Source organism: Mauremys mutica, chromosome 2 (genome assembly GCF_020497125.1).
Source record: "Mauremys mutica isolate MM-2020 ecotype Southern chromosome 2, ASM2049712v1, whole genome shotgun sequence".
Lineage (NCBI taxonomy): Eukaryota > Metazoa > Chordata > Testudines > Geoemydidae > Mauremys > Mauremys mutica.
Window position 1 is genome coordinate 248,630,949 of NC_059073.1, and position 13,808 is coordinate 248,644,756.

The following is a 13,808-nucleotide window of genomic DNA, read 5'->3' on the forward strand; positions in this document are numbered from 1 at the left end:
CGGATGAATTATTTAACATTTGTATTACCATAGTGCCCAACAGCCCAAGTCATGGTCCAGGAACCATTGTGCTAGGCACTACACAAACACAGAACAAGAAGATGGTCCCCTGCCCTAAAGAGTTTGCAATCTAAGTATAAACCAAGACACAACACATGGATGCAGACAGACAGGGGAAGTACCAGGAAAAAATGAGACATTGGTCAGCATGAGAGACAGCCATCTCAGCGTACCAACAGCCTAATTGTAGTCACCATGGCAAAGGATAGATTTGAGAAGGGATTCAAAGGAGAATGATGAGGTAGCTTTGGTGCTGTTTACAGGGAGCTCCTCTCAAGCATGAGGAACAGCCTGGCAATAAGCCTTCTTCACCGTTATCCTGGGTCTCTCTCACCATTATTCCTCTTGTGCACCCATCCCATAGACAGCTGCACAGAGAAGGAGAGAATCTTTGAGTGCTCAGAGGTCTCCAGCTCCACGTGGAGAAGGATCCTCCCATAGGGAGCTTCGGAAGGAGGTGTGCAGATAGAATTACTAATTCCTGTTTAACAATATACACTGAGAGGAGGGATAGTCTACAGAGAAAGATGAAACACAATAGTATTGTTTAAATGTATAGGCAACAAACCCAGGGCCATGTTCTTTGGGGGTAGGGGACCAGCAAAGGGAGGACAAGGGGGCATAGTTATAGGTTCTCTTTGTCCTCCTTCCCTACTTCTCTATCGTTTGTTGTGTTTTGTCTTTAATTCGATCCCCCGGCCTTGGAAGTTGCTTTGTGTAGGCACCCCCCTGCACCTCTATGGAGTGGTTTCCAGGATTGGGGCCCTGATCTGTAAGATCTTCAGAGAAGAGACCATGTCTATTTGTGTGTTTGTAGAGTACTTAGGACAGTGAGGCCCTTTGGGCACTAATGCAATATAAATAATTAATAATAAAGCTTGAGATCCAAATTCAGATGTGGGAGTTGTGCTGCCACTGGACGGGCCAGTCTAATATCCTAATATAAGCTTCTCTGTCATATTCCACATTTATAATACCTCTTTCAGGGTGGATTCCAAATGACTCTGCAAGTTTACATGGTAACTGTGTTACTGCAACTTTGTTTTATATGAATGAGCTGTAAAATAATTAGAAATTCTTCTTTATCTCTAACCTGCAGTTTTGTCCTTCAGTCTGATAAAGCTGTGAAAACTAAATGCTGTTTTTCCTCACATTCTTTGATGGTTTGAGGGAGATGATGGCTAGAAGTGGTGAACTTTTGGGTAGTCAAAGGCAGTTCAGACAAGTAGGTGCAAAGGCTGAGGCAAATTCTAGCCTGATAATTCATATTTACTGTTGAGCTGGAGTCCGTCTTGAGATCATATATTTTTCTGTTGTCATAGAGTCAGTGAAAACATTTTTGTTTAGACAACTCTCTAGTGTATAACAGGAACAAAAGCATTAAATTCTTATGTATTTATTTCAGAACTGTCATTTCCACTGGCTTTATATGTATTAATTACATACAAAAAATTACATTAAAAGGACCTTAAGGTTGCAAAGTCAAGCACTCAAAAACACCAGCAAACTTAATTCTGGCATTTTTTAATTGTTAAGTGCTTGACTTTGCATCCTTAATAATGTTATTTTAATTTAATTTCTGGGTATGTAATTTCCTAAGTTTTTCAAAAAGCAAACTGAAAAAACAAACAAAAATTCTATTATGTGAATTCATATAGACACCAGTGTGGGTCATCGGCAGCACTGGAATCTTTAGATCCACCATACAGACCTGTGACACTTTGAGCTAATGCAATAACTGACAGCAGTAGTAGGTTGTCTTCCTCTACGTGGGACCAGCACTAGAGGGTTATGATACACTTTGCCAGCGGGTTACACAGATATTTACTGACAACAGAGGAATGGAGAGACATAGAAATCATCAGTTCTAGTCTAGGCAGTGGAAAGGAATTTTTTCTAGTGGGCATAGACTCTTCTGCCCATTCCCCTCAAGCTTGCCCCTTCTTGCCTCTCCCTCCCCCCACAATCTCACTGCGTGTCCTAGTGTCCTTACACAGCTATTCCCAGTTCTTCCTGACCGCTCTAGCTTTCTGTCCCCAGTCTCCCCTACCAGCTCCTCCCTTTAACCCACCCTCCGGCTCCTACCCACTCCTCTTTGCCTCTTCCTCACATTGAGCTTTCAGTCACAGTTTCCCCCACCCATGCCAACTCAGTCAGTTTCCCTCCCTCCCTCATTCCTCCACCAGCCCCCAGTCCCAGTTGTGTGTTGCCCCCGGGCTCCTTGTCCCAATCTACTCCCCTTGCCGCCTCATCCTCTGCTCCAGCTCTTGTCTCCTTTGCATTTATATCAGGCAGCTTTCACCAACAGGGAGGTCATTGAGAGCACAGGAGAGCAGCCTCCCTGATCTCAGTGCTGGTGTTCGGTCCTGGAACAGCTTGCAGCAGCTCAGCACTTCCACTGCAGGGAAAGTCCTGCTCAGCCCCAGTCTGGAGCATGCTCAATGTGAACGGAATCTTTGTAGTTTTTAAGAGATTTGCTAGAGCACTGCAGCTACTGAGCATGTGCAAACTGAAATTTTTCAAAGGCTTCTATGGGGGCTATAGTGAAACACCAAGTGACTAGGAGTCAACTCTGACACAATAAAAAAAGGCTAATATCATTTTGAGGTATATTAACAGGATTGTCATGTGTAAGACACAAGAGGTAATTGTCTACTGAGCACTGGTGAGGTCTCACCTGGAGTATTGTGTCCAGTTCTGGGTGCCACACTTTAGAAAAGATGTGGACAAATTAGAGAGTGGCCAGAAAAGAACAAAACAAATGATCAAAGGTTTAGAGAACCTGACCTATGAGGAGAGGTTAAAAAATGTGGGCATGGTTAGTCTTGAGTAAAGATGATGAAGGAGGGACCTAATAACAATCTTCAAATATGTCCACTAAAGGTAGGAAAAGAAATAATGGGTTTAATGTACAGCAAGGGAGATTTAGGTTAGATATTAGGAAAAACGTAACTATAAGGGTAGTTAAACTCTGCAAGAGGTTTCCCTTGGAGGCTGTGGAACTGTCATCATTAGGAATGTTTAAAAACAGGTTAGAAAAACACTTGTCAGGGATGGTCTAGGTTTACTTGGTTCAGAGGTACAGAGGGCTGGACTTGATGACTTCTTGAGGTCCTTTCCAGCCCTGTATTTCTATGATTCTATAACAGGGCCAAATTTGCTTGTATTTTCCTGGAGATGGCAAAAGAAAAAATCTCTGTCACAAAGGCCACTTCCCTTGCCAAATTTCAAGTCCTTGCTCCAAAGCATGGGGGCACTAGAATTATTTTTTTTATTCATGGGCCGAACAACTTATTTTTCATTAGCCTGGTCCTCAGAAATGGCTGAACCATTTTGTTGAAACTCTCAAAATTTCAGCCTGAGGAAGAAACACAGCATGGAAAATTTCTGCCCAAATTGTTAAAGTTTGGTAAAGTTATAAGCATTTAAGAACTGGGTCTTATGATGTTTAAGAACGGGGTCTTCTGATGGGGCTGGTAGCGCCACCTATTAAGGTTGCCTGACACTTCCCATCTATAATACACAAACAACTTCACTGTGAAACAATCAGGGTTGTTACACACACACGCCCTACCTCATACAAATCTACAAAATCAAGGAAATAAAAAGCTAATTCACCTAACAGATACCACTCTACCCCTCCACTCACAATCACACACTGTACCATTACAATTACCATACACCACACACTATGTGCTGCAAACTCAACTCAACTTTTCATTTCCTCACTGTTTTTGGGTTTGTGTCAAGCAAGTCTTGTATGGGCAGCAATCCGAAGTACTTCACAACCAATTTTCTCTACTCTCGTTTCCTATGATTTTTTAACGCTTAATTGGGAATGGGCTTTGAATGAGGAGTGAGGGTGTGGGGAAGAGGGGGTAGTAGACTTTTGGAGATAGAAACACAGCAGGAGAATATTTTATCCATCAATACCTGAGCATGAACATGTGACAGATGTTAGTCACATAGTTCAATGCACTATTGGAAAGTGCTCAGATACCATCGTGATGAAGGTGGTAAAAGAACCCCTATAGTGCTGAACAGTACAAACCACAAGAGAGAATTTTGACCAAAGTTACAGAAAATATTGAAATCCTGACGACACAAGGATACTTTCAGTGTTGTGTAATAGATGCATATTTAAGCTAACATATATTTTACCATGTGAACTTTTAGAATATTGTGTGTGAACCTGGTGTTCACCAAAAATGTTTTAATTACTTTTATTTTCAGGAAACAGACCCAAATTCTACCCCATCACTGCATATCTATTAAACTGTATGAAACATGGTAAGCCATTTTCTTTAATACATGTGAGACCAGGAAAAACACTGTGGAAGCCAATTAATAATTAACAAGGATTTGAAGAGATCTTAATGAATGTTAGTTAGTTAGCATGAGTTAGGCTAACTGACCTGTTGGCGAAAGCTGCCTGATATAAATGCAAAGGAGACAAGAGCTGGAGCAGAGGATGAGGCGGCAAGGGGAGTAGATTGGGACAAGGAGCCCGGGGGCAACACACAACTGGGACTGGGGGCTGGTGGAGGAATGAGGGAGGGAGGGAAACTGACTGAGTTGGCATGGGTGGGGGAAACTGTGACTGAAAGCTCAATGTGAGGAAGAGGCAAAGAGGAGTGGGTAGGAGCCGGAGGGTGGGTTAAAGGGAGGAGCTGGTAGGGGAGACTGGGGACAGAAAGCTAGAGGGGTCAGGAAGAACTGGGAATAGCTGTGTAAGGACACTAGGACACGCAGTGAGATTGTGGGGGGAGGGAGAGGCAGGATTGTAGAAAAAATTCCTCTCCACTGCCTAGACTAGAACTGATGATTGTAAATTCTTTAGGACAGAAATTATTGTTGCCTTCCATATTTACGTATTATCAAGCACAAAGTGCTTAATAAATTACATATAATAATAAAGGTTCCAATCTGGCCTCAGTCTGTAGTGACTGAGGATGAAATCCCATTGATTTCAATGGGACCAGGACTTCACCCTAAAAGTACTACCATCTGATCATATGGACCACCTGATGGTCTTGTCACTTATAGGCAGTTTTTCTCCGACAACACTTACAGCTCTATTGACATTCTAGCCCACGAAAGCTTATGCCCAAATAAACGTTAGTCTCTAAGGTGCCACAAAGACTCCTCGTTGTTTTTACTTATACATGTGTATCTTTATTTCTAAGTGACTGATCAGTGTAACTGTTCAAGCATGTGGTTTGCATACAGTCGTATTCATAGTAAAATGTATGCAGGTGAATAACCATGTAGGTTTACTAAGAATTTAATCAAATGCATACTTGAGAGTTCATTTCAGATAAGACTCTAGGGAAACACCTGCTTTTGATCACAGAAGGTAGCAGTGCATGTTCCAGCCTGTTAGGTACACATTACATCATGAATGTGAACTGAGAAGCAGCTTCCATCATGTCATAATAGACAGTCTGGCTTCATAGCACTGTGCAAAAGAAGTTCCCCAGCTGAGTGTGCTCCTGCCAATGCCAGATGGTTGCTGAAGTGATATATATTAAATAGTACAGTTTAAAGTTGAGCCTTTCGACTTGGCGGCAGACTTGGCAGCAAGCATTGATTAAAAGAGACTAAAATATTTTAAAAGGAATTACGGTGCTCATGTGCTGTAAGTTAGAGACCAGGATGCTGAAGTCTTCTTGCTACCTTCAGAACTGGGATAACATAGGAAGCCACAGTCTGAATTTCCCTGCACTGCCCACCAATATCCTTCAACCCTGCCCCATAGAGATGAGTATTCGTCAAGCTTGGCCTTGTTGCTGAATCTGCCTATAAGTGACAAGACCATCAGGTGGTCCATATGATCAGATGGTAGTACTTTTAGGGTGAAGTCCTGGTCCCATTGAAATCAATGGGATTTCATCCTCAGTCACTACAGACTGAGGCCAGATTGGAACCTTTATTATTATATGTAATTTATTAAGCACTTTGTGCTTGATAATACGTAAATATGGAAGGCAACAATAATTTCTGTCCTAAAGAATTTACAATCTTAATCAGACACAGATAATGCAGTTCACATACATAATACATGAATGAAAGTACAGTTTAGGAGCAGTTTGAATAGCTTATTTATCTATATTTGGCAGATTATTACTGAAAGGCTCCACAGAAGAAATGTTATAATGGAGACATTTGAATAAAGATAAGGAAGTTTATTGGCAAGGACAAGGAGGGTGTTCTGGGCCAAAGGTACAAACCCTGAGTGGAAGGAAAAGAAAGCTTAAAATAAAGGGAGCGAGACTTGGAGTAGAAGGAAATTACAACAGAGATGTGGGGAGGGACTAAACTGGGGCATAACTTTGAAGTCCAGAAGCTTGAATTTTAAGTGAAAGGAGAGAGAAAATTCAGTGATGGGATTTGAAGAAAGCAGTGAAATGGCCAAAGAGATGGAACAGGAAGACGGTTTTTAGAAGCAGCATTTTGCAGAGGGTGCTGGGGAACTAGAGGAGACACAGTGAAGTGACCAAGGTTTAAATATTTTATCACTCTTAGCCCCCTTGTGTTTTACCAGAAAGGCATCATATCCTATTACTTCAGTGGGAGTTAGAATCCTGTGGGGGCTGTCATTAGATGCTCATACTATCTTTTTTATTATTATTAAACTTTCTAGAACCCTCAAAAACATCAGTTGTGTTTGGCTTGAGAAATGGGCAAAAATTATTAGTTCTTATTTTAGCAGAGGTAGCTCACCCGTCATAGGTGTGAATCACTCTTTTTGGGTGGGGCTGAAAGAAGTGACAGGCTATTACAGTGTTAGAATGTTGCTTTTTGACCATAATCAGTAAAAACGAATGGTGATTGTGCAACAAAGCAAAGAGCACAGCTTGCTTTTTAATTCACAGGATATGATCCAAAAACAGATAATGGCCAAGCAGAGGGAAAATGGAGACTATACCACAGAACCCAGTGTCTAGATAATTCAAATTACAGATATTAACATTGTAACAAACTAGCAAAAAACAAACATTTTTCCTTTATGGGACAGAGACAACTTACTTATATATTGATCTGAAAACATTTAATTTACTATTGCTATTTGTAATAGCCAAGATTCTTAGATTGAAAGAGATTAGAGAAAAAAATTGTTTTCCTTCTCAGGCTCCAATCTACAATGAGATCTACCTGGGTACCAGGATCTGCCTGTAAGTAGTTTGTTGTTTAGAGGAGGCCTCAGTTGGTTTACATCGTATATTTGACAGGGTTCTGAGTACAGTCTGTGAGGCCCCCCCCCATCCTACAAAGGGACTTCAAATAAATAAAACCCTGATCCTTGCGCCCACATGGTTTCTCTTCTTGTTTGCATGAGCCTTGTTACACTGCAGCAAAGGGAGAGAACAGCTTTTTTTTTTAAATAGGAAACTGCTTGTAACATTACAAAAATTGCCAACTCTAGGGAAGGTATAGTAAGTACCTACTGCCATTTTGAATGTTTTAGTTTTTCTAGTAAGTGACTGGGTTGCAAATTGACATTGTCCCTGTGAGACTAAGAAGACCTAGCCTAGAGGCTTCACTTTTATGTCTCCCAAGGATTTGCCTATGTCAGCACAATCCTTGACAGGTTGGCGAAGGTGACTTTGCAGCCATTTTGTGCAGCAGGTTTCCTTGAAAACTGGAGCCACAGAAGGAGCCAGGACTGGCCCTTTGTTTCCTCTCACTTCCCACATCTCAGTGTAATTATTGATGCCACTTATTTTCCTATCTAGCAGGCAAGAAGCAGATCCAGAGAAAGAAATCACTAAGTATGAGGTTAGGTTTTTTATACCTGGCAATTTTCAAGTGTGAGATAAAAAAAGTCAGGAAGTCTGAAGTAACATATTGATAAAAAAGGGCTGTTAAATGCTATGAAAGAAAAAAGTCGGAGGGGTATTTTGTGTGTGTGTGTGTGTTTGTGTGAATGAAGAAAGAGTTTAGGTGTGATGCAAAGAAATGCAGCAAGTCTGAGGTAATCCTTTTGTTTAGAGCTATATGTAAATCTAGAAAAAAAAATCCATATGTTAAAAAAACCCCATCAGTTCTGCTTAGGTCTAAACATTTCCTAATTATTTCCCAATCGTGTTTCCTAACCACTGCCAGTCCTTCCTCCCTTGTCGAAACATTATACAAGGGCTAAATCTTATAGACTAGCATGATAGGGCATGAAATAAACCCTTATAGTGCTTACCAGACTAGGACTTGTAGCCATGATGCACCTGTCACCGTAGTTCCCCTAGGAGAATTTCCTCCCAAACTAGGCACTGACGTGAAGAATTTGGAATCAAATCCCAGCTTCCTACCTGCACCTGTGATATTCAACTACCTCTGAGCCTGTTAAACTCAGAGCTTTAACAAGGGCTGTGTTTCTTTCAGGAAAGGACTGAGAAACATTTGTGCAGCAGAACTCAAGATAGGGAGCTCTGTAGATATAAAAGATGGCCTGGTGATATTGTTTTGAATTTATACTGTTTGTAGTTTACAGATTGTTAAAGTGAATGTAGTCAGAAACTCTGCTGCTTGGGTTCTTTTATTTGCTCCAGGTAATAAAACTTTAAGTGATCCTGAACCTGCCCACCTTCCTCCAAGAAGGATTTTGCTGCTTAACTTGAAATTTGTACCAAGTTTCTGTCCATATGCACAGGTCATAGACCAGTCATAGCCTCATAGGTACTGGAACTGAAGACTGCATTTAAATGAAAAAAAAATAATTCCCTGTTTAGGATCCTACCTTGTTTATCTAGTAGGTCCCTGGCACACTGAAATGCAAGGTAAAATATGATGAGCAGGGCAGGGAGTGCAGGTTAACCTGATCCCCTATAAGAGGAAGTGCTGCTGTGTTATCTGAATGCCAAATTACTCCTGAAGGAGAAAAGATAAAGAGGAGATAAATTCCAATGCGGATCACATTTAAGTACATGCTTCTTCTAATAGGTCCATATACCACCCATACTCAGCTTATATTTTTATTTTCATAGAATCATAGGACTGGAAGGGACCTCAAGAGGTCATCTAGTCCAGTCCCCTGCACTTATGGCAGGACTAAGTCTTATCCAGACTATCCCTGGCAGGTGTATGTCTAACGTGCTCTTAAAAATCTCCAATGATGGAGATTCTACAACCTTCCTAGGCAATTTATTCCAGTGCCTAACTACCCTGACAGGAAGTTTTTCCTAATGTCCAACCTAAACTGCCCTTGCTGCAATTTAAGCCCATTGGTTCTTGTCCTATCCTCAGGGCTAGTCTACACTTACCAGCCGGGTCGACGCGGTGAGTTCGACTTCTCGGAGTTTGAACTATCGCGTCTAATCTGGACGCGATAGTTCGAACTCCGGAAGCGCCGCGGTCGACTCCGGTACTCCACCACTGCAAACGGCGGTGGCAGAGTCGACCTTGGAGCCGCGGACTTCGATTCCGCGGCGTCTGGACGGGTGAGTAGTTCGAACTAGGGTACTTCGAATTCAGCTACGCTATTCACGTAGCTGAACTTGCGTACCCTAGTTCGACCCCCGCCCTTAGTGTAGACCTGCCCTCAGAGGTTAAGAAGAACAATTTTTCTCCCTCCTCCTTGTAACAACCTTTTATGTACTTGAAAACTGTACTTGAAGACTGTCCCCCCTCAGTCTTCTCTTCTCCAGACTAAACAAACACAGTTTTTCCAATCTTCCCTCATAGGTCATATTTTCTAGGCCTTTAATCATTTTTGTTCTTCTCTGGACTTTCTCCAATATGTGCATATCTTTCCTAAAATGTGGTGTCCAAAACTGGACACACTACTCTAACTGAGTGGGAGAGATAGCTCAGTGGTTTGAGCATTGGCCTCCTAAACCCAGTGTTGTGAGTTCAATCCTTGAGGGGGGCTACTTAGGAATCTAGAGCAAAATCAGTACTTGGTCCTGCTAGTGAAGGCAGGGGGCTGGACTCAATGACTTTTCAGGGTCCCTTCCAGTTCTATGCAATAGGTCTATCTCCATATATTTTTTTTAGATAAATGTCTATCCGGGATGGTCTAGACAGTATTTGGTCCTGCCATGAGGGCAGGGGACTGGACTCAATGACCTCTTGAAGTCCCTTCCAGTCCTAGAATCTATGACTCTATAACCAGCACAGACTAGAGCAGAAGAATTACTTCTTGTGTCTTACTTACAACATTCCTGCTAATGCAAACATCATTCTGGGATGTTTTTTTGGAACAGTGTTACACAAAGACTCACAAATTCACAAATAGTTTTGGGCTGACTCAATATGCATTTTTGGTCAAATAAACTACTAGCATATTATTTTTTCCCAGAAGATCCCTGCCTCAGTCACTACACAGACTCAAAGGTGCTCAATTAACGAGCAGCTATTCAACAGCATGCTTTATCCTCATTGCTCAACACGTGGCCCCATGGCTTAGTTACTGCATTCTGCTCTGAAAATTATTAGTTTTCTTCTGGGTTTTTCCCTGGCACTCGTCACTATAATATCCGAGTGCTTCGCAAACATTAATACATTTATTGTCACAACACCCCTGTGAGGACAGGGGGTGGTATTATCCCCATTTTACAGATGAGGAGTTCAGGCGCAGAGAGACATTATGATCAATGGAATCACAAATTTTGGATGCCCAATTTGAGACATCTAGGGCCTGATTTTTCAGAGTACTTAGCACTGTATAACACTTCCTATGTTCAAAGGACAGCTTCCATTGACTTCAGTTTGCAGCTTCTGCAAATCAGATCCCAGGGTTCACATCAGGCACCCTGAAAATGTGGAGCATACAATTAGGGTATGTGTACATTGCAGCTGGGAGCATGCCTTCCAGCTCGGGTAGACAGACATGTACTAGCTCTGCTTCAGCCAAAGTGCTAAAAATAGCAGGATGGACATGGCAGCATGGGCTAGTCACCCAAGTACAGACCCAAGGGGTTGGATGGGCTTGTACTCCGGAGGCTAGGCCGTGCTGCCACCCATGCCACAATGTCCGCACTGCTATGTTTAGCAGGATAGCTTGAGCAGAGCTAGCATGTGTCTGTTTACCCAGGCTGGGAGGCACATTCCCAGCTGCAGCATAGATATACCCTTAGTGACCACCTGTGAAAAGTGTGGTTTAAGGACTTGTTTAGCATCACACAGGAACTCTGTGTCATAGGCAGGGATAGAATCCAGTTCTCCAGAGTAGCCTTCAAGTGCCTTAACTAAGAGATTGTCCTTTCTCTTGCTGCAATTCCTTGCCTCATTCGCGGCACCCCTTCCAACTTCTGCAAAAAAGGCAGAGATCCTACAGACAAAAGTCTGCTTCACTATGGGTATGTCTCCACTATGAAATTAGGTCGAATTTATAGAAGTCGTTTTTTTAGAAATCGTTTTTATACAGTCGATTGCACGTGTCCCCACACAAAATGCTCTAAGTGCCTTAAGTCGGCGGACTGCGTCCACAGTACCGAGGCTAGTGTCGACTTCCAGAGCGTTGAACTGTGGGTAACTATCCCACAGTTTAAAGAGCCCTTTAAGTTGAAAAAAGGGTGGGTCCAGGCTTAAATCGAGGTAACGCTGCTAAATTTGACCTAAAATCGTAGTGTATACCAGGCCTATATAACCCTATTTCACCTTCAGAGCAGGTCCATCCTGTGCACTAAATGGGGAAGGGGTCCTATGGAAAAAAAGTATGTGATCACATAATTAAAGAGTGCATCATAATGCATATACACAAACAGGCTGAATTAAGGTTGCACAGGTAACTTTAATTCTGGCATTTGCTAACACCCGAGTGCTTGACTTATAAACTTAATGCTGTTGTAGCATGTTTTTTTGTGTGAGATATAAATTATTAAGAACAAAAATGCCTTTAAAATGACAAACTGAAGCTAATTAGGTGGTGCTCACCCCATGTTAAAAAAAGCATGTAGATTAAAAAAATAAATCAATCAACATTTTTCTCTTTAATGGTAGCTGGCTTTAAGTACACACTTCAGGAGCGGTTTCAGTGAGACCTTAAAATCATGAAGGTACACAAATCCCATGGCATCAATAAGTCCAAAGAAAACAGTTCCAGGCTGACTGAGTCAGTTTACACGATAGACCTTTTAAACTAGCCATACAGAACTCTAACCACATAAGAGTTCAAGAAACCACTGAAAATAAACTCCTGTAGAGCTCAGCTATTGATGCAAGAGAAAAAAAAATGTCCTTTAACATGGCATCTAAGTCCTGCAATTCCCACCCAGAAATGAGGAGTGCTATTAACACAATACAGTAGGTTACCACACCACCTCAAGCTTCTTTTTACAATAAAATAAAATAAAATATAATGGAAATTGGGGCTATATTTTAAAATATAATTGCCAGAGTCCAGCATGGAACTGCACACACAAATCAGTACTTCTGTGTGTAAACAGCTTTCAAACATCTAAATGGTCATGCACATGCACAATTTTCCAGTTCACACACAATCATGGAAATGACATGTGCAAAAGGGGACTCACGTGTTTAACCAAGGACCCCGAGGTGCTATTTACTGAAAAAAAATTGACTGTATGAGAATAGTAAGGTTGGTCATTGATCTAAAGAAGTGAAAAAAGAGCTGAAATACACCGAAGCTTTCTTTGCTGAAGGAAGGCCCATTCTCCCAAACTGGGTTCCAGTCCAGGGATCTATAACCAGCAGCCAAGGTATGCTCCTTCAGACTCCTTGCTGCTGCCTCCCTGCCATAGTCTGTCAGCTGGCCTCTCCAAGTTCACCCTTCTTTCAGAGCTGGGACGCACAGGGCGCTCCCCTAGATTCCCCCAATAAATCTCAGACTAGAAGTGTAATTTAACCCGACTTCTGCCCTCCTCAGACTTGACCTGTCATCCCTCTTAAGTTTTCTTTACACAGTTCCTCAGGTGAACTCCCTCGATGTCCAGATCCTGCCCCTTTTATCAGGGATCACTACTAGCGCCTACTCCACCCCAGTAGCTGCTCCATGTCACACCTGGCCTCTTCCCGGAATTCCCTACTTCAGAGAGGGTCCCAGGGTTTATTTTCTCCCTGGGCTTCCTCCTTGACCCTACCAGACTCTCCAATCTTTAATCCCAGATGGTGGGTGCAGAGTTCGTTCCTCTCTCTTTGTATCTCTCTGCTGCTCCAGACTTCCTGCTTTTATAGTCATCTCTAAGCTCCATCCTCCTCTGGGCTTCATTTTTAATTATGGCTGGCCTACCTGCCAGGCCCACATTAACTCTTTCAGAGCTGGGGAGGAAAACACACCCCATCACACTGAAAAAGACCATTGTATTAAACCAGCGAGGTGATAAATAATGTGAAAACTACTGCTCTCTCTCTGTTTTGAGGCAGATTTGTCCCATTTGACCACTCCAACCCTTGCCACCTTTGCTCACACCATGAGTGATTCAGTAGAGGACAGTTAATTTGTGGGTAATATCTTCTTGTCCAAACTAGCAAGACTGAGGGAAGCATGGTGAATGACATCATCATTTACTAGCTAGGGGAAGTATATATTTTACTTATATTTACTTCTGTTTCCTAGATAACCAATATACAGACATAGACTATGCCAGAAAACATCAAATAACTGATAGCACTACCACATTTGTCAATATTTTTGAATAATACGACCAGTAGCATTTTAACTTCCTGCACAATGACCTTCCAAACTAATCAGCTCCAATCCATACAAAATGTAACCACTAAAACAATTGTCCTTGTCAATATCATTCCTCCCTTTGAATCTCTCCACCCCTTCTTCTTGTGATTGCTTTCAA